At 39.9% G+C, this 27450-nt stretch overlaps 1 pseudogene; it reads left to right on the top strand.

The window, feature by feature from the left end:
* Positions 1 to 1159: 1159 nt before the first annotated feature.
* On the top strand, positions 1160 to 13794 carry LOC134644440 (plasma membrane calcium-transporting ATPase 1-like; annotated as a pseudogene).
* Positions 13795 to 27450: the final 13656 nt, after the last annotated feature.

Genomic DNA, 27450 nt, shown 5'->3' with positions numbered 1-27450 from the left:
AAATGATGTCCACACCATAGGAGAGTGAAACGCTCACCTATATCACCTGGGTATACATCACTAAATAAAAAAGGGTCAGTCAACACAAATTAGTTCTAGTCTAGAGATCTTTAGTTGCTCGATAACTGCAGAGGAGCTCGATCCACTCAAATTAGGGAAGATTCTGAAGAGTATTTTGCATCATATAAACCAAATAAATGTAATAAAATTACAGTTTTTACCCATGGTAGTTTTCTTCGATAGGGAGGAAAAGCAGCGTTCAATGACCACAAAGAGTGTAGTATTTTTCACAGCATGTAAGGAGGTGTTCAAATTTTATGGCGTTTTTCGAGACCTTTAACGCTCCCAGGCATAAAAAAAGGTGTCATGAGAGATTTTACGTTTGCTGACTTTATTAAGACTTTTTTTTTCTCTTCAATAAAAATGCCTTTCTTTAACAAATGAAAAAAAAAAAAAGACAATTTGTGTCCGAAACACATCTGTTGACTCTGCCATAGTTTGTAAATGCACAGTTTTTTTTTTGTTTTGTTTTTTTAGAGGCAGAGGAATAATCATATTATTTCAGTTTACAGCAATTATATTCATTTTAAGGTGAGTGAGAACATAGCTGTCACACAGAAGTATAGGTTTAATATAAATGATTTAATTAATCAGTAAATGTGCAGTTAAAATAACCCAATAGCGACTTTTGAAGGCTGTCTAGCTAGCTAAACAAACCACCACTGGCAACTGATGTTAACCAAATTAGTCATAAAATGTAAACGAACTCATAACATTTAATTTCTGAGTTTGTCTTCCGTGATGTACTTTAATACATACAAGTTATAAGTATATAAGCTATATTGGCAAAGGCTTTGAAAAAGACCATGATCTGGTTGAAAATAAATGAGTCACCACTCCTTAAAAAATATTTTGGTTCCAAGGAGCCACCTTGTCCCCCCCCCCCCCCCCCCCCCCAGTCAGTTTTCCGTAGGGATACGTGTGTTTTTTCTTTTAATAAGTGGATTTGCTTCCCTCATAGAATAAATCTACAACTCAGTTGTATCACTACTGTGACCCTGAGGGAGGAGACATGGCCAGCAACTTTTTGGAGTCCAGACATGGGCTTTGTGGCCATGAATCAGAGTTTGGCAGCTCAAAGGAGGAACTGTGCTTGCTCATGGAGCTTCGAGGGGAGGACGCAGTTGCAAAGATCTGTGAATGTTATGGAGACGTTAACGGACTGTGTGCCAGGCTGAAGTCGTCACCTAACAGAGGTATGTTACTTCCACTGTGGGCTGTATACAAAAGATAAGCATAGCCTCTGATCCATCACGCAGTTGTTTTCAGATGAAACCGTAGTTTTGAGCTGCTGCCATGTTGCTGCTTTGTTTTTATGACACCAGGAGTTACTATATTTGGGTGAATTTGAATTAATATTGTAATCTTATATTTTATACCAACAGAAAGTATTTCTCAACACCACAAAGCAACAGATCTGTCTGATCACTTCTTTAAATCTAGTGAAAGTAAAATATTTTTTATTCCAAATAATAGTCTACTTCTCAGGATGTTCCTGATGACTAATTTAATCATTGTATAATGGGGATTAAAAAAAATGTGAGTTCACTGTCTTAAAACAGTCTCAGTCTAAGAGACTAGGTCCTTACAAATACTGTGTGTATTTAAAGGCTGTTTGAAACCATGAGTTACATTCTTCAACAGTCCAATCATATTTTAAATGCTGCTGAAATATGTGGCACTTTGCTCCTTGCAGCAGCATCAGGTTAATAACTTACACATGAGTGAGTAGTATAACAACAATAAATACGAACAACAGAATGCTTAGAATTACAATAAAACAAAAAATAGATGAAGAAATACTAAAATTCTAAAACAAAATACTAAATGAGAACAGAAAGAAGTAGACTTTAACCTTTTTAATCCCTCACTGGTATTGTTATTCCCTGCTGAGCGAGTGGGCAGTGTGGTTTGTGAATGCGATAACTGAAGAAGGCAGTCATCTAGGATTGTGAAACTGATGCCATAGATGCATCTACAAGTCTCTGACGAGTATGAATGTCAGTGATGCCGACCTCAAGGTGAATTTTCTCCGAAAATTTATACCATAGGTGCATCTACTAGGAGGCTAAGGGGTAACACTGGCGGCCCGCTGACAGATCACATGCCCTTTCGCAGGCTTCCTCTTTGTAGACAGTCGTTTCAGTTTCTTCATTTAGACTTTGTCCTGTTTTCTTGCCTTAAAGGTTCAGGCTTCCCTCTTGCTACATCAACACCACTTTCACTGCTTCACCAGGAAGTAAATGGGTTTCCTTCAATAGAGAAATGGGGGCAGATAGTATGCAGATTGCACAAGTTTGATTCAGATATACTAACATACCCCATGGTGATAAGAAGAAAACAGGCTGCATGTTTGATCCCAAACACCCTGCCAGTGCAGTAAAAGCATACCTGGATAGAAAATAGAATAGAAGTGAATAGAAGTTGTAATGTTTTTGTAACTCCTGCTGCAGGTTTGAATGGAAACCCAGACGACTTACAAAGGAGGATGGAGATGTTTGGAGCAAATGTTATCCCCCCTAAGAAGCCAAAAAACTTTTTGGAGCTGGTGTGGGCAGCCCTGCAGGACATCACTCTCATTATCCTGGTTGTGGCAGCCATCATTTCTCTTGGCCTTTCTTTTTACCATCCACCCAGTGCTGAAAGACACAGTGAGTATATTTAATTTACTCAAAATAAGGAAGGAGTTTAGATTTTTGTAAGCCAGAGTCTCGAACAGAAAAGCACAAAGCAGTTTTTCCCAGCAGGCTTAGCAAGAGGCGTGTGACACTGCACTCATGGTGTGTGTGTGTAGTGTTCAGAAGTGCCTGTTCATCAAAGTAAACTTTCAGCCTGTGTATATCCCTGCAGACTGCGGCAGTGCAGCTACCGTTGTGGAGAATGAAGGTGAAGCAAAGGCTGAATGGATCGAAGGCGCTGCCATTCTCCTGTCTGTGGCACTAGTGACGGCCTTCAATGAGCGGAGTAAGGAAAAGCAGTTGCGTGGCCTCCAGAAGCGCATTGAACAGGAACAGAAGTTCACAGTGATCCGGGGGGTGGGGGGTGTGTGTGTGCGTTGGGGGGGGCAGATGATCCAGATCAAAGTGTCCGAGATCGTGGTTGGTGATATCGCACAAGTCAAATATGGTAAGAAATTTGATTTTGCACAGCTGGTGTTGTCGAAGCATGATTTCTATGAGTCACTCACTCCAACACTCTCTTATCAGACCATCAGTAATGATACCAGAGATGTTATTTATTTAATGCTTCACTTTAAAGAATATATATTAACTTTGATTTCCCCAAACCCAATTAGAAAATATGACATGAAAGAATAAAATTCTCTTTTACAGGTTATTTACATGAACACATATCAGTCTGTACCAGCAAGATAGTTTTAACATCCATCTGTAGTCAAAGATTGATTCTTAGCTAGTTTAGCAATTTAATTATCTCTTTATATTAAATGTTTCCAATCTGAGTGATTTTGCTCATGCCTGAATTAATAACAGCCATAAAGTTACACATTATCATAAAGACTAGGTTGGTGCAGAATGTCATGTAAGAAAGTCCCAGACAGCAAAGAAAACTACTTTCGGCTGCTTTCTTATTCACAAGAGGTTTTCACCTGGGTAACTCATGTTTGATTTACCGCGAATGTCTGACGCAACCCTGAAGGGATTTATATCTCCTTCCAGGATCCAACTGGGGACCTTTCATTTTTTAGGCAAAAAAAAACAAACAAAAAAAACAAGCCAAAGACACATACAAGTCACATACAAACAGTGAGCACAAACACCATGTATACCATATACAGAACGACAGGATGAGCGCAGGGTGTGTTGTTTTATTTATTTTTTAATGGAATTCCTCTCTCAGGTACCCATGTAATGGAAGGCTCAGGCAAGATGGTGGTCACTGCTGTAGGCGTGAACTCTCAGAGTGGAATCATCTTCACACTGGTTGGTGGAGGTGAAAAAGATAAAAAAGGGGACCAGAACAACTGGGGGAAAGAAGACTCAAGGTTCCCAGAAGGTAAGTTCAGCAGCAGAGAGATCAAATTTCACTCCAGAAAGGAAGTGTACAAGAGCGGCACTGACAGTGTGCATTTAATTCATACCAGTCCTCTCTGACTTAGAACTCACACATGGGTTGTTTTTGAAATAAACTGGTATGTAATAATTGTATTAGCTGGTATATCTGCAGAATCATTCCAACTCATGACAATCCACCAATCCAGTGAAAAAGTGACTGACATTCATTTTGTATTTGACTTTTTGCTCTTTTTTTACTTATTAATAATCATGTGTGTCCATACTTGTGGGTCTCATTTGAGCAACGCTGACAAGGCATTTCATGGAAATGCAGAAAATGCAGCAGTTAATAACATTTATGTAGCTGCCCAGCTTAACATAACCATGATATCAGTTGGCTGGCTCATAAGACCTTAGAGGTGAGTGACTGCACATGTAAGCATGATCGGTTCAGATAAACAGACACATGTTTGAAACTTTAGAAAAAACACAACATCAAAAAAATAATAATTCAGCAGCCACAAACACCACCCTCCAACAAATAGCTTTGTGTTTTTTATGATGCAATATATATGTACACATTTTTTTTTTTTTAAGCACAGCATGAGTCATTTAATTCTCGTTTGCTTAAAATGCCTGAGCAGTACTTTAACATCCAAGCTGTTCTCACTCACCAGTTATTTAAACTTTAACAGTGATTAAAAAAAATCTTTAGTTTGCAGTCAGTCAACACACATCATAGTGAACACTTCTGTTAAACTCAGGGTCTCAGAGTAACAACCTATCTCTCTTCCTGGTAGGGTTTTAAAGTCAAGAGTCCCCCAGTGTATATTTAGGCACAGAAGGATCAAAACAAAACTTAAGGGAGAGTCTTTATAAGAGGAAACATGGGAAAACAAAAACAACAAAATAAACAAACTGAATGTTTTATTGACATTTCTTTTGTCGACTGTAGCAGAAAACAAGGACGGCCCCGCTGTGGAGATGCAACCACTCGAAACTGAGAGTGAACCAGAGAAGAAAAAAACCTGTACAGAGAAAAGAGAAATCTATCCTGCAAGGGAAGCTCACCAGGCTGGCTGTGCAGATCGGCCAAGCAGGTACAAACAGAGTTTGATAAATGATGGAGACTGAGAGTCAGACATGTCAACAGCATATGAGAGCATGGGCCCACCTCTCTGCTAAGAAATAGACCACACATCTATACATCATCATGCTTGTGAATATTTAAAACACACAAAAAAACCCCAAACTAAAAATTTTATAGAACTGAAACAGCCACAAAGTCTACATCTTACACACATGAGGGACAAATTGGGAGCGTGAGCGTGGTCCAGTCTTCCCTTGTTCTTGTGTTTGCTTCTTACTCTAGCAACTCAGGAGACAACACAGACGCAGTGGGCAGAATAAATCCAAATAATTAATTCAACCAGACAAACAAGGTAAGACAAAAAAAGGTCGCACACAAAAAAGACTAATATGGCCAAGAAGAAAAATAAACAGGAACAGCAGAGTCATAAGCAACACTAACTGGAGAACTGTTGAACCATGACTGTGATGACAACAAGACAAGTAATTTTGTCCGATTTGTCTCCTACCTATGACAAAACTCAAATCTAATACGCTATGCTGAAGTCTGCCTTAATTTCTGAAATTCATGTGGAGGACAGAGGAGAGTAAAGAGGCTCCAGGAGGAGCTGCAATCAAGGATGCACAGTTGGGATATACAAACCACAGCAGGATGAGGACTCTCTAAACAACTCATTCTTTTTGTTTCATAAACTTGTTATTTAAGATGACAAAATGTTTTGCTCTTAGGAGGTGAACTCCTAACTGTTGGCGGGAAAACACAGTCACTGGTCAAAAAGACTAGCCGCTAACCAACCAACTGACCCAACACACTGATTTGACTTGCCTACTGTATCTGCAGTAGAAAAGATATGAGTGTATAGGACTCAGTAAGAAGGATTTTATAGCTTCTGTATAAGTTTGTTTTAAACCTTGTCCAGTGCAGATCACAGCAGACCCACAACATCTTGTTGTATCCTCAGTCAGGTTCACAGACGAACTTCCTACTCTGTCTCTGCCTTCAGGTCTGATCATGTCGGCTCTCACCGTCTTCATCCTCATTATTCGCTTCCTGATTGATACCTTCTGGATCCAGGGTGTTGTCTGGTCCTACGCTTGTGTGCCCATCTACGTGCAGTTCCTGGTCAACTTCTTCATCATCGGTGTGATGATGCTCGTGGTGGCTGTACCTGAAGGCCTCCCTCTGGCAGTCACCATCTCCCTAGCGTATTCAGTCAAGGTGTATTTGTATGTGGCATTACAGTCTGACAACAGGAACTCTTCAGTCGGTTAGACTAAATGTATTATTTCACATGAAACTTACACGGTAGTGTAACGTTTGAAAGCTCCCAGATTAATATTTTCACTATTTAGTATTTTTAAAACTGCATGAGTGTGTGTGGGTGTGGTTTTTACAGTTTTATTTATTGTCTTCCTGCTAAGCTGGAACTATGACCCACACTAAAATAGTACTACCAAGACTATTTTGATGCTTGTTAAACAAAATTAGATCAACCATCATTTCTGCTCTGATGTTTTTGCTTAATGAAATAAAATCCTAAGACTTGGGTAACACTGCTCTCACTTAGATCAGAAAATGATGAAGGACAACAACTTGGTCCGCCATCTGGACGCCTGTGAGACGATGGGCAGCGCCATCACCATCTGCTCCGATAAGACGGGCACACTAACTATGAACCACATGACAGTGGTGCAAGCCTTCATTGCAAACAGACACTACAAAGCGGTGCCAGAGCCAGACCATATCCCTGCCAACATCCTGGTCCTGCTGGTCCGGGGCATTGGGGTCAACTGTGCCTACACCTCTAAGATTATGGTGAGCTGTAAAAATAGCCATTCATTCACAGATCTTGGTGAACATTTGTACGTAAGTTTGGAGAACTGCCAGAGCAGGTCAGAACTTATCTGATCACTGCCTCCTGGATCCACTGGTAAAGTAGAGCACAGACAGGTTCAGATATAAGAGCTAAAAAGCACCAGTAAATACTTTTCTGCATTTTTCTCTCTGCTTAGGACTTTCTTGCTGTAAGGCAACAAGGCAATTCAAATATATCGGTGACTAATTTGTCTGACATGAGTGGAAACAGGATTAGCAGGATATCTACTAATCAGTAGTTTGGTGGTTTAATCCCTTGCTGCTCTGGTCTAATGTCAAGGTATCGTTGGATGAGTAAGACGTGTTCTATAAAAGGTCTTTGAACTCATCAAAAGTTGAACTCATCCTTCCTTCTTGTATGGAAGTTCTCCCTCCACTGAACGCATCCCAAACATTAGGTCCACCGGTGGCCACTGTGTGGAGCTCACAAACAGACCTTTAGCTCTAAACCAGGGGTGTCAAACCTATGGCCCGTGGACCACATTCAGCCTGTGGGACAATTTCATATGTCAGTTATTAATGGCCTGTTGTTATGTGGGAGCTGAACCTTCAGCCCTGCTAAGAATCCATGCAGGCAGGGGTGGGACTGTATTTTGATGGGCACACCATGCAGCCAATCACACGAAATGACAGACTGGGATCATACCATTATATGAAATAAGGGAGGGGGGCAGATGCTCCAAAGACAGGAAGTATAGTTGTGTACGGTCTTCTCTGATACACCCCCCCCCCCCCCCCCCCCCAAAAAAGACCTCAGACAAGAAAGCCTGATTTCTGCTATTCAGTACTGAAAAAAAAAAACTTTCACAAATTATGCCAAATTGCAAAAAGCTTAGCTGTCTCTAATAACATTTCAATACCTCTGTTTTTCACAATTTATTTTTTACAGCTACTGTTAAAAAACAAAACCAACCAAACAAACAAACTGTTCAGCAATGAGCTCCCAGAACATTTCTGTAATTTTACACATTTATTTCTTTAAATTTAGATCTAAGGAGAAATGCTGATAGATTTATTTCGTTGTCACAGCAGGTGACAAAGATGTGGCCCAAGAGGTAAAATGAATTTGACACCCCTGCTCTAAACCTTTGCCTCGGTCACATAGCACGACTGGGATGCTTGGCAATAATTATTTTATTGTGGGAACAAGTACGTTTGACAGATTATTTTCCTGTCAATTTATTTCAAATTTTAGGTAGTGGTCAGGAAGTAATCATGCACCAAACACTGTGCACAAATTTTCAGAGCTCTAAGGCTGCATTGTAAGAGTGCATTGAAATGTATCTGGTGGCAATTATTTCATTCCACATTTTCCTAAACTCAGCCTTAATCACACTCCAGTATTTTATATTATTTTGAAAGGTCATAATAAAGACATACTAGAATTTTTTTCTCGTTTTTTCAATTTGCTTTTATGTAACAAATAAATGCAAGTTGATAAAACATGTTTCTGGTGCTGCTTCTTCCAGAACTCCTGAGAGGGTTGGTGGGCTTCCTCGCCAGGTGGGAAACAAGACTGAATGTGCCTTATTGGGATTCACCCTTGACCTGCTTCAAGATTACCAGGCCATTCGCAATGAAATCCCAGAGGAGCAACTATTTAAAGTCTACACATTTAATTCCATGAGAAAATCCATGAGCACCGTGCTAAAGAATCCTGACGGCAGCTACCGAATGTTCACCAAGGGTGCCTCTGAGATCCTGCTAGAGAAGTAAGTTTCCTGGTTCTGCTTACACAGCTCTGTGCACTGTCAGATGATGATTGTATTCCTATCAGTTCACTTCAGTATTATTTAGAAAAAGAAAACATGCACCCACACACATACAGTTTATATTTGAAGGGAAAGACTCTACAACAATAGTGAGAAACCCCAACAATCAAATGACTCACTTTGAGCAGCCACTTGGTGGCAATGGGAAGGAAAACTCCCCTTTAACAGGAAACCTCCAGCAGAACCTGCCTCAGGAAGGGCAGTCATCTGTTGTGACCAGTTGGGCTAAGGAGAGGAAGATGGGACAAAAGACACGCAGTGAAAAAGAGCCAGAGAGTAATAATAACTAATGATTAAATGCATGTCATGTATCTGGTTCCAGGTGCAGTAAGATCCTGGTAACTAGTGGTAGGGCGAGAGGCTTCAAAGATGAGAACAGACTTAAAGTGGAGAAGGTTGTGGTTGAGCCAATGGCATCAAAAGGACTGAGGACCATCTGCCTCGCCTACAAAGATTTCCCTGTGTCTGATGGAGAGCCTGACTGGGAGAATGAGGCCCTCATCCTAACTGGGCTGACATGCATTGCTGTGGTTGGCATCGAGGACCCAGTTTGACCTGAGGTACGCCAGCACTGAGCCAGCGGACCAATCACAGCCTTCAGAATAAGATAACCAATAAGCTATTGATTATGAGCAATTTAGAGCAAAATATGTATTTCAGTGTGACTGTGTGGAATGATTAATCTCATGTACAGATGCAAGAAGGAATGCATCTCTGGTAACATTATTCTACAAACGCTATAGACACCATGGAGCCATTTTGTCTTCAGCATTTCTTTTTGAACAGCTACAAATCAGTGGTCTGTCATCAGTCCATGGTATCCCATGAACCACCATATGCTACACTATGCATAGTTTTTCCTTTCGTTTTCCCCGTAGGTACCAGAAGCTATCAAAAAGTGCCAGCAGGCTGGAATTACGGTCCGCATGGTGACCCGAGACAACATCAGTCCTGCCCGGGCCATCGGCAGTAAATGTGGCATCCTGGATACTGAAGACAACGTCTTGTGTTTGGAAGGCAAAGAGTTCAACCAACTGATCCGCAAATCACTTGGACAGGTTGGAGAAACAAAAAGACCAACACTTGAATGTGAATGTGAGAACAAGCAGTGTGAAAAAGTGAAAAAACAAATATGATAATGCTGTGTGATATTTATGTGGGCATTTATACTTGTTGAAATAGGCTGGGTGGAGTGTGATCACTGATGTGACAAGAATCACTGATGAGTGATCGTCCTAAGCAGACATCTTTGAGGATCAGAAGCCAACGAACACTGCCCAAATGAGCCGCAGGTCACAGCGTGGCTCAGTTTTATTTATATTGTGCAAGTTCACAGCAACAGTTAGCTGAATAAGAATGTAAAGGCCTTTATAGTATGATCAAAACTGAATGATCTTGGAATCCCATATGAACAAGTACTTGACAGAGGTGGGGAAGAAGAACTTCCTTTTAACAGGAAGAATCCTCCTGCAGACCCAGGCTTAGGGAGGTGTAGGCATAGTCTACAAACAAATGGGGAAGTACATTCATTTATCAGACTGACAAAGTGTTTTAAATGAATATTTTGCAAATAAAATGTATTTTCTGGTGTTCTGTAATTTTTGCAGATTGAACAGGAGCGTCTTGATAAAATTTGGCCCAAGCTGAGAGTCCTTGCCAGATCGTCTCCAACAGACAAATACACTTTATACAAAGGAAGTTACATTGTAAATTACATGAACGTCAAAGGGAAATTTTGAAAAAATGAATATAAGATAAATGGGAATAGAAATTCAGGTGTTAAAATTGTACCTTTTAGGAGCCGTTTTAGAGCTTCTAGTGGTCCTCACGCGTGTCTTTCCAGGAATCATTGACAGCACAGTTTTTGAGCGGAGGCAGGTTGTCGCGGTACAAACGATGGTCCTGCCCTCAAAAAAGCAGATGCTGGCTTTGCTATGGTAACTGCAGTAGATGTAAATGCATTCTAGGAATTATTTATACTTTGTTACAACATTTTAAGCACATCAGAAGTTCTGTTTTGCAAAACACTGAGAATAATGGCAGGTTCATAAGCTAACCTACATGTGATGGTGTACAGGGCATCGCAGGCACTAATGTAGTCAAAGAGGCATCTGACATCATCCTAACAGATGACAATTTCAGCAGCATAGTCAAGGCTGTTATGTGGGGCAGAAATGTCTACGATAGCATCTCTAAATTCTTGCAGTTCCAGCTCGCCGTCAACGTGGTCGCTGTCATTGTGGCCTTCACCGGAGCCTGCATCACCCAGGTGAGAGCTGCCTCTACTGTCTGTATGAGATTTAAATCACAGCTGCTGTACATTTAACCAGCTACATACTAAAGTGCAGTTTTCATGTAAAAAGAATGGAGCAATAAAGGTTTGGGGACCGCTGGCTAAGAGTACTAATCAGGTGGAACCAGATAATCTTCCACGGCACACCTATGTGCTGCAGCACAGTGGTTGGGAAACACTGCCATATGTAACGCATTACACAAACAAGTGTTACTGTTTGTATTTATCAAGTTCTCTCCTTGTGGATTTAATAAAATACAAAAAATGGCGGTGGATTTTAACAGAGTAAAGTTCATTACCCACTCTGAATTTTGTATGGATTGCTTTATTCTGAATGACAAATTAATACAAATACTTTATGCCTTTTGGCTGTCTTGTACTGCACTATGGCTGTGTGGATAACAGTTTCTAAGCAGTAGAACGCAAGATCGTAGCTTTTTCCAAGACTGAAACTGTTTCTGCCATTACTGCTGTCTGGCAATGAGTTCGATAGTAGATTCAAAGGATTTGCCAACAAAAGAAAACCAATTACATGATCATAAATTACCAAATTTCTCCATTTACACTGATATTGATCTAATGTTGAAATACATTAATGGAGTTAAAGAATATATCAATATAAGCAATATCATTAATGCAAAGTGGAAAACAGTGGCCAAATGACTCCAGTCTTTATCTTTTTCAAGACAGGCAAGATGACAGATGACTTATGATCAGTGTAACCTCTTAAATGTTGAAGAGAAAACCACAACCAAAATTCTTCCTCAGCAACATCAAACTCAGAATTGCAAATTCTGGTTGTAAATATTTGTTCTTGTTTTTAAATTGATGAACTTATTGATCTAACATGCAAAAACAAACAAAGAAACAAAATGTTTCCAGGATGCACCTCTAAAAGTCCACATGTTATGGGTCAACCTCATTATAGATACCTTTGCTTCGCTGGCTCTCACCACAGAACCACCGACTGAGGCACCGCTGCTCAGGAAGCCATACGGCCGCACAAGGCCGCTCATCTCCCGTACTATCATGAGAAACATTCTGGGACAGGCCATCTACCAGCTCACTGTTACCTTCACCTTACTTTTTGCTGGTCAGTGACCGCATCACACAGGGCCAGTTCTAGCCTGCTGTGTTTGGGTTGTCACTAGGTGCTGAAAATGATTATCTACATATACTGAAGTGCACTAATTAGTCATTATTTTAATCATCCTTCTTATAGGTGACAAGCTATTTAACATTGAGAGTGGCAGGAACGCCCCCATTGAGGCTCCCCCGTCTGAACACTACACAATGGTGTTCAACACGTTTGTTCTCATGCAGATCTTGAACGAATTCAATGCCCGCAACATCAACGGAGAGAGAAATGTTTTTGAGGGTGTCTTCAGGAACCCCATCTTCTGCTCAATCATCTTAGGAACCTACATCGCACAGGTAGCACTCAATGGCCAGATAGAGTGTGATCAGGTGTAATAAGCTATTGAAAAATAATAATTTGTTGTCACTTTGTCCTCCTGTAGATTCTAATTGTACATTTTGGAGGAAGACCATTTAGCTGTGTGGCACTAAATATCTACCAGTGGCTGTAGTGCACCCTCTTGGGCTTTGGGACCCTCCTGTGGGCACAGGTCAGATATGAAGTTATGAAACTAAAATATAGCTTTTGTTGCGCTTTCCACCAGAAGGTGGTTTATTAGTCAACAAGGCAAGTCATAAAGAACACCGTAAACAGCAGATCAGAAAATGCTTCCTACCAAAATACTTGATTAATGAGAAAAATAAGAATAATGACATGGGTCTCTTTACAGCTGATCATCAAAAGACAACAAACCTTCAGGTGGTCGCAGTACACCTTCATGTTGAGGATGTGTGGAGGTACACGATGTGTTGCTGTTGTCTGATAGCTGTAATTTTGTCCTTTTGTCAGGTGGTTTCAACTGTCCCCACTAAATGGCTGAAGTTTGCTTACAAGGGTGACAACAGTGACTGTGTGCTCGACTACGGAGACCTCAGTCCAAAGACAGGTCAGGTGCTCTGGTACCACGGCATCAGACATGTCAGGGTGCAGGTTTAGTTTCAGACTTCAAGATGAATCTGTGTGCGATCGTGTTTTTCAAATATAATTCCCTCAACAACCTCGTTAAGAATACTTTACAAAGCTTTAAGTTTCTACATCACTGGTGCAAGTTGCCTTTTGGACAGGGATTATTATCCAGAGTGAGGATGTCTTAAATATTATATACGGTCCAAACCTTAGCCTCAGATTTTAGGTGAGTGATGGGGGCCTTTAAGTTTGGGCTTTTTTTGGTCCACAGTCAGAACTGAAAAGGTGACTTTTATGTCCTCACGGGGCAATTTTCTTTTAGACAGTATCAAATATAGTGCATGCCTACATTGAAGATCTAATAGTCCTACAGCATTATCATTGATCATTATGGAAAATATTCAAGCTCATTAAAAAAACAAAAAAAAAACAGAAACAAAAACTTGATATGGTACAATTGACTGCAGTGACTCTATTGAATGTCTGAATCTACACGGTTGAAAGTAAGACCTAGGGCCATGACGGTCTACCTGAGTTAACAGTCTCTCTCTCTCTCTCTCAGATACGTATGATGAAGGCCTTCTGGGACAGCCTGTCAGTCTATGAAGGTAGGAAGACATTCCAAACTCAGAGCTCCATCCAAAACTTGATGGACTGTCCCAAAGACTTCATATACCAGATCCCTGTCAGCGATGAAAACAGGGGCAGGAACAGCCCCTCCACAAAATGAAATTTGTTGGGTGTGCATGCAGGCAATAAGGTGGCCATACATACTACTGAGTCATACAAAAATGGATCAGCCTAAGAGAATCCAGTTTTGAAATTGTTGATGAACAGTGTTGTGCCATTTTGTTCTGAACACCTTACATGCATGTCAATAAAGATTTTCATTTTGTTCATCCAGATCTGAAGTGTGATTAAAGTGCTGTTTTATTAATATCACAGGATTTAAAAGACTTGAGCACTGTGTGAACTGCCAATATCTACTGGGGTACTCGAAATACTAATTAAAAAAAAAAAAAAAAAACACAGTTGGCTTTGGACAAAGACATGTCAGCAAGAACAATGCACATTTCCAGAGGCCCATTGTCAAGCAGAATCAATCCTGCCTCCAGAGACAATAGCCAACTACAGCCACAAGAGACAGTATACATCACGGACATAGCTTCTGTGTGAGAAAAATTAAGTTAGCTGTGGTTATAAAAACACTTCTAAGAAGACTTCTAAGAAAAGAAAAGGTAAAAGGTAAATGAAAAACTTAATTTAACAATAAAAATTGCCATCTCAAGGCTTCAAGATGAGATTTTAGAAACCAGTGGGTGATCTCATGGAACTTTTGCCATCTTTTACAGTCTACGCTTATAGGAAGGCAGTTATGTGTGCTTTAAAACACCCACATCACATGACCACTGAGGTTTTGCTATGCTTCACCCCAAATGCAAGCAGTGGCTTACCTGCTGCTTCTTAGCAGGCGAAGAGCCAGCATTTCCAGATGGGCTGGACCAGTGGAACTTTTATTTTTGGATTCATGTTTTTGATACCATCACTTGTTATTTGTTACAAACAAGAACAGGCTTTGTATAAAACAAAAACCCAGTGTCTCAGTATTATTTTGCTGTGGATTGTGAAGACCAATGTAGGCTGTCCATCTGATTTAACACAGAGATCCAAAGTTTAATTAAATAAATACCATTTTATTCAAAGACTATTTTAGACATGAAAGAAAGAAAGAGAAAGAAAGACTGTGGGGTGAGCTCCATTGACTCATACCAGCAGAGCGAGAGGCACGGTGCTTTAGATTAATTAAATTGTAAGGACAAACTATGTGCTTTCAAAGAGAAAAAAAAAACAGGCAGCTCTGACTCCCATCTATTCACTTTTTTCTGCTTTCAACAGAAAATGCTGTTGACTGCATTAAGTGACTTCATCCTCACACTAACCTGTTAAAAGCCTAAATAAAAATGCAAGAAAAAACATCTGTTAATTACAGGTGACCCATTTGTTAACAATTCTCACGATAAATGAGGTTGTCTCCCTCTTTTTTCTTATACTTATACTGATACTTCTGGTGTAAATATCTCATGAACAGCAGGAGAAAGGCACACGTGTTCACTATAATCAAAACCTCAGACTTGGACTGAATGACTCATCATCCCCGTGTCACAACATATGGCATCCACAGCAGTATGTTGCAAATAAAGTTAAGGAAAGTTTCTTCATCTTCCCATGAGCAACCTCTGAACCATGCGTTTGCTCACATTTAAAATGGTATTGATCAATGTGAAATGGACTTTGGTGACTGGTCAGAATTAGCCTGTGCAACACTTCTGTGTTGTTATTGCAGCGTTATTGCCCTGATACCGACACTTCTATCTCATAAACAGCTTATATTAGGGAGAGCAGTGTGTCATGATTTCTGAAATGACTCCTCATCAATTTGCACATTTTAAACACATTGTAATGATTACTAAATTACTGTGCTTTTCATGTATTTTGAAAGTGTTTTTGTTTTTGTTGTTGTCTGTGATGTATTCTAAGTGATGTTGCACGTGGCTTTTTTGCTTACCTATTTGCTGCTATGCTCCTTCCTGGTTGAACTGAAGAGGATGCAGAGGGTGGAGCTGGGTAAAATACTCCTGACTAAACAGGTGGACCAAACCATCTACTGACAGCAGGAGGGGGAATGTTTTCTGTATTGTGGTTTCCCTGCCTTTGTGTTTATAATGGTTTGCTCTGAGTTACCCTTTTTGTGTGGGTCAGTTTATTAAGTTTTCCCATCTCCCATCTGTTGAGCAGTATTTCTTAATATTTCTTGGCATTTTTTTTATTGTCCTACTTAACTCTTAAAATATCTTGTTTTCATTCCTTTTTTGATATAAATGTTGGTACAGTCAAACCCACTTTTTGAACAGTGCACCTGTGTCTGTGTCCTTATGCTTGTTTTCTTACAGCCTCCAGTTTTTCATCTTCTCTCAGGCAATTACTGAAATGGATGCATTTATATGCACATGTACAAGGTGACCTAAATTCAACATAAAATACACGTTATTACGGAAACACGGATTACAGCTGTTTTTTTAATTTCATTACTGCTAAGTGCGATGCCTTACTCTGGAGCATGCATTGCTCTCTGTGCGTCTACTAAAGTTTATGTCTGTGGAGTCAGATGTGCATGCCTGCTGTTGTAAACCACGGTTGTGTGTGGAGTGAGTGTGCCGTGAGATATCTTTCCTCCATTTGTTTTTGCTTGTGAGTTTGCACTAATTAAATGGCTGACTGAAATGGGCTTGACCCATAAAGAACCAGGAGGGCCACACTGCCTCATTGCTTCTGCAGCAGCCATCGTAATTTAACGCGTAACCCAACACACACACACACATGCAGACACACATCTACTGTACACAAAGCAGTATTTTACAAGAATAGCCCACAGGAAAGTGTGAAAAATGTCATCATGACCTACAGATGCTTTGCTTTTCATGCATGAGCGAGATATACCCCTCATCTTCGATGGAGTGCTTGGGAAATGCCGGGCTCTAGAGGAAAAATAAATTAGAGAAAAACACAAGAAAGGGCGGATGAATGAAGATCAAAGGTGTTTTTAAACTGGGAAAAATCACTGAAAATTTCCATCAATATTTAAGCACGGCTTATTGGCTGTCTGACAGTGAGAAGATAGAGTGAGGAGCGAGCGAGACAGAATAGTACCGAGATTCTCTAAATGTAGTTTCAACCTTTTTATAATACACTGAATATTTTATCACAGCTGTAGCAATTAAACTGCTATAATTTTCCGTCTGCTGCAATTCAGGGTCCTCTTCTCTTCTCTTCTCTTCTCTTCTCTTCTCTTCTCTTCTCTTCTCTTCTCTTCTCTTCTCTTCTCTTCTCTTCGTCAAAGAGGTAAACTCAATATTTAGAGGTAGGTCTTTCCTCCAACTTCTTAGGGAATGCAGTCCAACCCTTCATTCACCTTGAACTAGCCGTGCTCTTACAGATTGCAGGCGTGTAGGGACTAGGGCTCGATGTGGCTGTCTGTCAAAAGAAAATTACATTAAAATTTCATTTATAACATGTTAGGAGGCGGTACAACATGACCCCAAACTGCTCAGACACAAGAGAGGAACTGTCTGTGCCTAAAACCGAGCTACAGAAATGGCCCAGGGGGATGGATTTCCCAGAAATTTCTGTGTCAATGCTCCAAATCAGGTTACATAATTGCTGCATGGACAGAAGATTTTAGCCACAGAAGCTGAGCCTTTTATGCTCTTCAGATTTACAGCCAGCTGTGTCTGTTTTCTACGTAAACTCCAACCCATTCTTCTCTTGATTCAAGTGATCTCAAGAGATAAATCAATAATCATTGACCATATATGCAGTTAGGTTTCATTTCCCTGGTGTCTTTTCTCCTCTACATCTTTTTCTTTCCTAAAATAGGCAGCGGAAGGACATCAAAGCCCCTCTCACAGGAGAAACCAGTGAGCAGCTACTTTAACAGTCACTTCCTTCCCACTTGCAGACAGTCCTGGAAATTGAGTCGAGGTTCAGTGTGTGAAAGTGCAGAGGTGGCTGCGAGAGAACAACACATTGATTCCATCTAAAAGGCTGTGTTGTCTGGGTGCAGGTAATGTGTCTGAGTGCTGGCTGGGAGAGAAGGACTCAGGAGATGGCTCACAACTGCTTGGTTATGTTGTCTAATGAAGGCTTCATTTTCTCTGCTTTTGGATGGGGCTCACTTCATCCATCACCCGGAGCACATCACAGAGAGGTGGTGGGAAAAGAGCGGAGCCTCTGGGACTCTCTCCATCTCATCCTTATCTCTGAAAATGAGGAAGTAGTAATAGGACATAGGTGGGCATTACCACAGAAAGCAGTATTTACTGCTTTTAGTAGGCTGGGGGAAAAAATTGCAATGACCCTGATTTGGCCCTGCTGGAGCAAGATATGGTGTGTTTAAGGGATCAGAAGTGGTTTAATAAAAGGTCAGGATCCACACATCCAACTGAAACTGTTTTTTAGAATCCAGTCAGAGTAATGTGGACACAAACAGTTGGATCTGAATGTGTGTAATCTGCAATACTGTAAACAAGTCTCGATCCACACCTCATGGAGTGTGAGGAAACTCAGCTGATCCATCTACTGTTCGCTGAAGACTCATTTGAAATGTTCTCAATGGAAGGATGACTGTCAATAAGCTGTCGTAAAAAAGGAAATAAAGGGAAATGTGAGAATTTGCTGAGCTTTGCCAAATTACATGAGAACTGATGATCCAAACACACTGTCAATACATTACAAGCAAACCTGGATAGAAAAGCACACAATATAACACAGTCAGTCATAGATTAGCTCATATCGGATCATTTTGACAGGGAACAAAGCAAAAAGCAGAAACATCCCAAGAAGAGCTTTGAATATCTTTCAGGGAGTCTGGAGAACTATTCCTAAAGACGACTTAAAGAAATTACAAGAAAGTGCCCAACAGAGTTCAGGCTGTGTTGAACAATAAAGGTCATACCAAATATTGACTTTCAAGCTTGTTACAACCGCAAAACCTCCGTTGTTGCCTTATTTCCTGTTTTTCCATGTATATGCACATTTCAATAAATAGCTCCACCTATTTCCCATTTTCCTAGAAAATATAAAGAATTGAGAGTTGGCTCAAGGCTTTTTGCACAGTATTGTATTTGTGAAGATATGACTCAAATTGAATTTTGTGCTATAGTATCTTTCAGTGATAAAGAATCCTTACAAAGCTTCCCGGATCCAGATCTGGATTGAATTCAAAGGTTAATTAGTTCTAAGCTGAAGTAAGCCCCACTTCTGGCAACATATTCAAATGAAACCAAACTCAATTGAAAGCAAAACTACAAAATCAAAAGAACTAATGAAAATAATGCAACAAAATAAAAACTAAAGTGGAAGAAAAACACAACGCCATAATAACTCTGGGAAAGACAGAAACAGAGCAAAGTAGAAGAAGTTGCAGATGCTTGAGGGAATATGGTGGATCCACTGCTTCACTAATGAACCCTGACTTAGCTGACCTCTCAGTGCTCCAGAGAGCTTTAGAACCCACACACACACACACACACACACACACACACACACACACACACACACACACACACACACACACACACACACACACACACACACACACACACAGTGCAGCCAATTATACCCAGACCACTACAGACACACAGACACACAAGACTACAAGGGAGAGTGGGACAAAACCGCTGATGAGTGTGTGTGCTATAAGAAGGGATGGTATTGTGATGAGTCAGAGGATAAATAAAGCTTAATGTGAACATGTAAATAAACACAGACAGTATTTAAAGCTCTGCAGTGCTCTCAGTATATTTAGCTAACTAAAACCTTACCGTTTACTCTCTTTGCTCCCATCAGGAGGTCTTAGACAGCGATTTTTAGAAACAAAACACAACTCTTTGTTAAACTGCACAATGCATATCCTGTGCTAAACATCAGATATGAAAAAATGAGGCTTAAATAATGAAATCCAATTTGAGAAATTACAAAAAATGTTGACAATTCTTTAACAGTTTATTAATGCTACAGATTCTGTATAAAACACTGATGTTACATCCTGGTCTGAAAAGTGAAGTGATTCTTTCTAATGGCCAGCAGGGGGCAATTCCCCTGGTTTCAAACAGACTGTATAAAACATGGGCATAGCCAGCGTGACATGGGACAGCTGAGACAGTTTAATGACTTGAAGATGTGGATGAGCAGAAGTTCCAGCTTCCTGCGTCCAGATACCTATTGATCGTTGAGCCACACCCCTAACTCATTTATCATTGGTGATACTGTGGATGTAGATGAGCTGTTAAAAAATTCACCCCTCTCAAAGTTTTTACGAACATGTAAACCATCCACAGATGCTAAAACCACTTTTGTACCAACCTGTAAATATGCTTTTTAATGCTGTAAATGTGGCCAATTAACATGAGAGTCTATGGGAACTGATCTGCTTGTGGAACTAGCCTCAGGTGGCCACTCAAGGAACTGCAGGTTTGATAGAAGTGCTTTGTTTGTAAAAGAATGGTAATGTAAGGGGAAATTGCCCTTGGCTCCTTTGAGTTATGACCATGAGTTCATGGTCTCAATTGGTAGTTTCAATTTTTATTGAGTACAGCATGATGTTGGGTAGCATAGCGGTGACTAGCAATGCCACCTCACAGCAAGAAGGCCCTGGGTTTGAGTCCACCAGCTGGCTGGAGCCTTGAGGAGTTTGCATTTTCTCCCTGTGGCTGTGTGGGTCGTCTCCAGGTACTTGGGGTTAAAACTGTCCAAATCCCTGCATGTTAAGTTAATTGGTGATTCTAAATTGTCCATAGGTGAAATGTTAATTTCAATGGTTTTGTCTGTCTCTCAGCATTAGCCCTGTAAAAGGCTAGTGACCTGCCAAGGAAGTACCTCACCTCTCAACCTGTGACAGTTCTGTGATCCTGCAGTGATCCTGAATTGGATAAGCAGAAGAAAATGGATTACATACATTATGAACATGAAGTTCATTTTGTAAACTGTGGTCCTGACTGGAATTAAAATGATGTTAAGCTTTAGGGTGACTGACAAGTTGCTAACTTCTGAGCATGCAAGGCATTTTCCCATTTTTGTTTCCAGATTAAATATTTGGAAACATCGGTTGCGAGGTCAGGAGGTTAGTGGCGGTAGCATGAGGACCCTGTGGATATAATGGAAGTGAGCAGGCTATCTGTACAAGGTCTCCGGTCATATCAACTCGACATGGCCACCTTACATGATGTATTATAATGAAGTTCAACAGTTTTAATGACTTTCAGTGCCTGCAAAGAATTCCAAAGCATTCATTTCTCATTTGTACTCTTTCAATTAAAATGTGAAACAGAAATGGTGTGACGTTTTTTTTTCTTCCCATGGTTTTGTTTTCTCCTTTGGGTTTTTGAAAATGTAGCAGTAAAGATATTAAGGTCTCCTTCACCTCCTCCTCCTCCGCACTCCCCGGGGATCCCTTCACACCCACCGTCTCCCATGGATACCTCAACTCTTCCTCTCATCACCGTGGAGACCCAGCAAGGCGTTCACTCCCCGCAGGCATTGGTCCAGTGAGCGAATCCACCAACAACACTCTGTTATCACTTTGCCTAATAGAGTAATTTAGCTGCTTCACATTCCTTTGAACGCCTAATATGTCCCTGCACTGACAAAAGCCTTGAATGGCTCCCAGGTTCAGTGTTTTTAGTCACACTTTATTAGTACCTTATATCATTAGTGAGCATGGGTTTGCAGTGTTACCGACCTCCTAATTAGCATCCTATTTGAAATCTCCACACTATCACCAGTAACTTAAAAGAGGCAGGTTGTATTGTTTGATCATATATTCAGCTTTGACACTTGTTTCTGTTATATTCGCAGCAACCAAAATGTTCAATGTTACAAGAAAAAGGAAGAAAACCAAAAGGGAATATTTCCACCTTTCTCTGAGGCTTGCTGGGATTTGTTGCCTCCTTTGCTGAAACAGAACTTAGAAGTTTCTTTCTCATCCTGGTAGGCAGTGCTGTCTGCAAAAGATTTATTCAATTAACCCACTCACCTGTGGGACATTCTGTTGTGTGTGATTCTCCATTGGTTTTCTCACCTCCACCCACTACTGCCTTATAAATCTGTAGCATCACCGTGGGCTTCTTATTTATTGGAAACGTATGTAATGTACAAATAAAAAGTGGGTTTCCCTGCATGCCACCTGCTCTAAATAAACCCTGAAATTATTAAGTCCTGTTTTAACAGTTCATTTTGCAAAGACACAAGGTCACGGTTGTACTACAAAATCCTTGCATTTCTCCGTAAGCCTCAGTAATCTTCTACTGAGGAATATTTAACCCCACAAAACTTTAACATTTTGTATGGGCTACTCATGTCCACACATACAAGCAATTTTCTCCTGGGACACTTTGCTCATAAGCTCTAGAGCTCTTCCCCCAAGTGCTGCTATCCTTCTTAAACTTATACTAGTATAAGAATCTCGCTCTCACACAAACAGAGCTGAAGATGCCACAGTTCTCTGCACTGGAGCTGCCTGTGTGTACAACTTTTTGGTTTCTAGAATTCTTTAATGTGCCTGACATGAATGATTTTGAAGCATTTGAGGGCTGATGATTGATGTTAGCATTACTGTTTATTGGGCATTGCATGGTCAGCATTTCTAGTGTTTTATTGCCACTTTGGGAGAGTTTGATTGTTTATTTTGTGTGTTATTGAGGAAATGAATGGCTTTCATCCATTCATCCCGGCGTCTGGGTTGTGGGAGCAACAGTGTACGCTGAAGTGTCTAGACCTCGCCCTCCCCGTCCACCTCCTCCAGCTCTGCTGGTGGGACACTGAGGTGTTCCCAAGCGAGCAGAGAGACATAATCTCACCAGCATGTCCCGAGTCTGCCCTGAGGTCTGCTCCCAGTTGTTCATGCCTGAAGCCCCTCACTTTAGAATCACCATGAATCACCACCTTACTGTCGTGGGTGTTTGTGTGCTCTAGCGAACCTGGGGTATGTTGTCTGGGGTAAATGCCCCTGATAGGGTCTCTAAAGGAAAACTGGTCCCAGATAAGTGGCTCCTACAGCTGTAGGAGTCCAGTGGATTGGGTGGTGGTCCAAGGCACACCGTTGGTGGTCTAGTGTCTGGGTACTGATTGCTAAACCATAACAGAAAAATTCTGAATTAATCACAATTCAATATGGCATGAGGATAAATGATGGGGTTACTATGAAATTAAATCCTGCGCACTTAACTGGTTCTGTGCATGGTTTTATTTCACTACATTCTGGCCCACTTGAATAACATGTTTCATATTGCAGTATGTGTGCAGTGTCTACATATTTGTGCACTTGGTACTCTTACACAGCACAGGGGAGCCTGGACTGTTTTTGCCCTTTTTTTCCTTTTTTTTTTAAAAACAATAATAACATGTAAATCTATTGATGTAAGTGTGGAACTGTCCAATAAAATAACTTTATTTGCCAATACTTGTTACCACTCACCTTTCAGTTAATTCACTTTTTACCTTAATGTTTGTATTTGCACCAAATCAAATCATATAATGAGATATTAAAGGAGGCTGTGAAGTTCCTGCTGCAAATTTTTAATCATGGACTCAACTTTTAAATGTTTTAGCTTTTTTCTGATTTGCTGTCTCTTATAAACAGACTGTTTGAACAGCATGTGGGTGGGGCTTCAATGACCACATTAAGGCTATATTCTGTATAACTATACAAATATCCAAGAGAAATACTTTGAAGCCTGAGCTTGTGGCTCGTGTGGATTAGGTCCCCTTAAACATCAGAAATAGCTACTATGCTATGTAAATAAAATGGTTTTAAAGTGGATTCTGATGTTTTATAGCTCCAATTAATAATCGCAGAGGAAAAATCCTTCCCTTCAAGTTTGTGTTCAGTGCAGTCAGTCTGCCATGCCTAGTTTCATGAATTTCATGAAACATGGTGGAGAGATGAAGCATGGTCAAAGGCAGAACCCCTTGAAATTGTCATGGGTCACTGGCTTAAAAATTCAAAGACTAGGCATTAACCTTGGTGGAGGACTGCATTTTTCATTTCATGATTTCACGCCAGTTTGGGTACCGTTCATTCGGTTCACATTGAAACAGTTACACTGCATCCCATCTACATATTGTATTTTTCTATAGATGTAACCATGTTGAGGACAAAAATATGCTGGAAATCATTTTATCCTATCTTTGGGGTGGCAAAGGGATTATCATATTTCCCAGTTCATCAAATCGCTCATTCCTTAATAGTGACACGAGTAATCCCTCTGTATCTACTTTGGACAAACAAAGTCAGAAATCTTGCTGTTAATGTCTGCTTTCCATGCACTCTGATATAAATGACATTTTTCTGAAGCTGCCATGATGAGCTCATACGTTACACTCCGCCCTGTGATATGAGCCGCAGCAGCTGAAGTGTATTCAAAGCCTGGGGCCCATTTGCTGGTGCCTGATCTGAGCACATGCCTGTTTATCATGAAAACATTAATGCAGAGAAATGTTTTTCTGTACTGTAATGGATTGCATAAGACACTTTCCTTTTAACGGTTGCTGTGCAGACATCCATGATTTATAGTTTAAGGCTTCTGTGAGCACATATGGAGCATGACAGAGAATTACTGAACCATAACAACAGAAGATGAGAGCAGAGCACACTGTTTCTTTTTCTGGCCGGCTGGCACGAGGCCACTGCAAGACACGCATGGCTGCACTAACTCGCAGCCTAATATTACAATGGCTCAGCTCCTCTGTCTTATGCAAGTCGTTTATGAGTCAGTCTGTAATTTACATTACAGATATCAACAATGTCCTTTTCACCAGCTGTAATTACGTTCTGCCCAGTCGCAGATTGTATTCAGGATATTTATAATAACATCATTTTGACTATTTAAACTTACTGTTTAAATATCTATATATATCTGTAATCTAGTTTTGACCAGTCAAAACAGTTTGTATAATCAGATAAAATCAGATAAACAACATCTTGATTGGTTTTTAATTATTTCTCATGCATATCATAATTGATATTAGCTTAGCACAGCATGTGTCAGTTGAAGGAATGAGTCCTAAAATCCATAAAGTTCTGGTGCATCTGTTAGTGCATCTCAAAAACATAAAATATGATGAAGAAATTATTTTTTTTAATTTTTTTTAAAAATATAATTCAAAAGGGAAACATTTGTATATTCTGTATTTACTCTACACTCAAAAACTATTTACATCTAATATGATGATTTCAAGTAATTTGATGTTTTCCATGTAATTTTATTACAAAAGTACAATGTAAAACTTGATATTTAATAGAATTTGATCAGTTTCTTTCCAGCATTTCCTTGAATAATGAATAATTTAATAAATAAACCTTTTTTTTTTTCCAGTTGCATTTTAAAATGATTGCTTCCTGTTTTTTAAGGGCAAACAGTTGGTTTGTTTTTTTAGTATATGTGAAGTGAAAAATTTCAAGCCTTTGTTTTGCGTTAATTTTGATTATGATAGTTCATGAAAACCAGAAATTCAGTATATTAAATTATTAGAGTATTTCATAAGATCAGTCAAAAAAAGATGCACTTCTAAAAACAGATTACTTATATACTCGGTAGTTTGTTGGGGCTTGCTTGACATGAATCACTGCATCAATGCGGCACAGAGGTGTTACTGATGGAGGCCTTCAGCTCATCTGTATTTTGGGGCGGGTGTTTATTCTCTGCGGGGTTCAGGTTGGAAGAGTTGGTTGGCCAACTGAGCACAGTAATAACGAGGTAAATGGACTGGTCCTTATATGGTGCTTTTCTGCTTAAGCACTCGTGCTTTATACATCATTCACCCATTCATACACAGATTCATAGAAGCACTTTTTTATGTCTAAGTGCTTTGTATATCACAGTCACACATTCACACTCCACTGAACACATCAGGAGCAACTCAAAGTTTAGTATCACGCTCAAACCCATTCTGCATGCCGAGGATTAATAGCTGACCTGCTCTACATCCTGAGCCGCAGTCACCCTGACATCTGGTAGAAGTTCTGGCATTGTTGGCAAGTTTTTGGAGCTGTAGATCACTGCCTCCTGAAGGGGTGCCAAAAAGAAAGAATCCTGATAAGATCAGATGCCCAGTATACTTCTGTCTTTGCTAAAACCACTGCTCACACTGCACTATAGAGCTGATACAAAGAGGAATACATATGAGCAGTGTTGGTCAAGTTACTTGAAAAAAGTAATCAGTTACTAATTACTGATTACTTCCCCCAAAAAGTAATCCCGTTACCCTACTGATTACTTATTTTCAAAAGTAATTAATTACTTAGTTACTTAGTTACTTGGTTACTTTTTAAAAACACGATTTACAACCTGAATAGGTGATAAAGCAATAGATCTTTCAGCCCAATTCTACTTTTTCTGCATAATCCATCATACAAAATGTAATCAAATGGAAACGTCTCTTTTTAAAACTTTAAACTTTAAATCTTTTAACTTTATGCATCAAGCAAAAATTTAATTATATGCAACATTCTCTGACTGGAAGAAATTTGTTTAACATTTAAACCTATTTTCTGCACATTCCAGCATATAAAATAAAATATTTTTTTGTATTTACACTCACTCTTTCAAATAAATGCAAGTAAAACACAGCAGAAAATAAATAAAATCAAAGACTAGCGGTCCTGTTGCTCTATTTTCACCTATAAAGCAGGAGTGGGGTAGGCGGAGGTTTACCCTGGTGCAGGTGTGCCGCAGCGGTCAGTTGAAGACTCCGCGAGTTTCTCTGTGAATTTCACATTACGTCGTAGCGCACTCGCTGCTTGCTTGGAAGTTTAGGCTTTGAACGCTGCATGCTATACTCTCTCCTGCACTCGATATATTATGATCTGCACACAGCTGTTGTCACGAACTCGCTTACGTCACTGTCATGAGACATTCTCGCAAAAAATCACGGCTGCAGTAACGCAGTAACGCAGCGTTCCTACGTGAAAGTAACAGTAATCTAATTACCGTTTTTGCAATAGTAATCCCTTACATTACTCGTTACTTGAAAAAAGTAATCAGATTACAGTAACGCGTCTGCATATGAGTAATCCAGTTATCGACAGGATCACCTGCTTTGTGTGCAGACGGCTCCATAGCCCAATTTCACCTCAAAATATTGAGAAAAAGCTCATCATCAAGGAATTTGGGGTGAAGGAGACCTAAGTTTTTGACTTCTTCTCCACGTGGGTTTGAGAACCTACAAAAATGTTACAACTGAGTTTGTTTTGCTTTGTGAATATGATGTAACGTTGAATATTAATACACAGATGTAACAGAAATGTTCCAACGGGTGAAAATGCAAAAAACAAATTGCCATAAGCTGCTATCGAAAACATTCAGACTATTTAAAGCTCATTTAAGATGTCTCAGATAGGCAATGCAATCTTGAACTGGGGTGAATAAAGACACTGTGAATTGGAATTTTGAGCAGTGAGGAAATAATTGTAGATATCTGGAAGTGGAATTGAAACAAGGCACAACTCACATTGCCGATATCTCCAACATAACTGTGGATATCTGTAATCAGGAATGCCATGCATGCTTGTTGTCGGAAGAATGCTTTTACGAATATATGAAATTGAATTTTTGACTAGATATCTGTGATACATGAAACGTTAAACAGGCTTTGAATACATTAATCTTTGGACAATCTACAAACCCTCTCTTGATTCCCTCAGCTCCTACCCTGCTGTTTTCAACCTTAAATAAAAATATTTCCATTAA

Source organism: Pelmatolapia mariae, linkage group LG16_19, assembly GCF_036321145.2.
Source record: "Pelmatolapia mariae isolate MD_Pm_ZW linkage group LG16_19, Pm_UMD_F_2, whole genome shotgun sequence".
NCBI lineage: Eukaryota > Metazoa > Chordata > Actinopteri > Cichliformes > Cichlidae > Pelmatolapia > Pelmatolapia mariae.
This window is presented reverse-complemented; position numbering and strand designations above follow the sequence as displayed.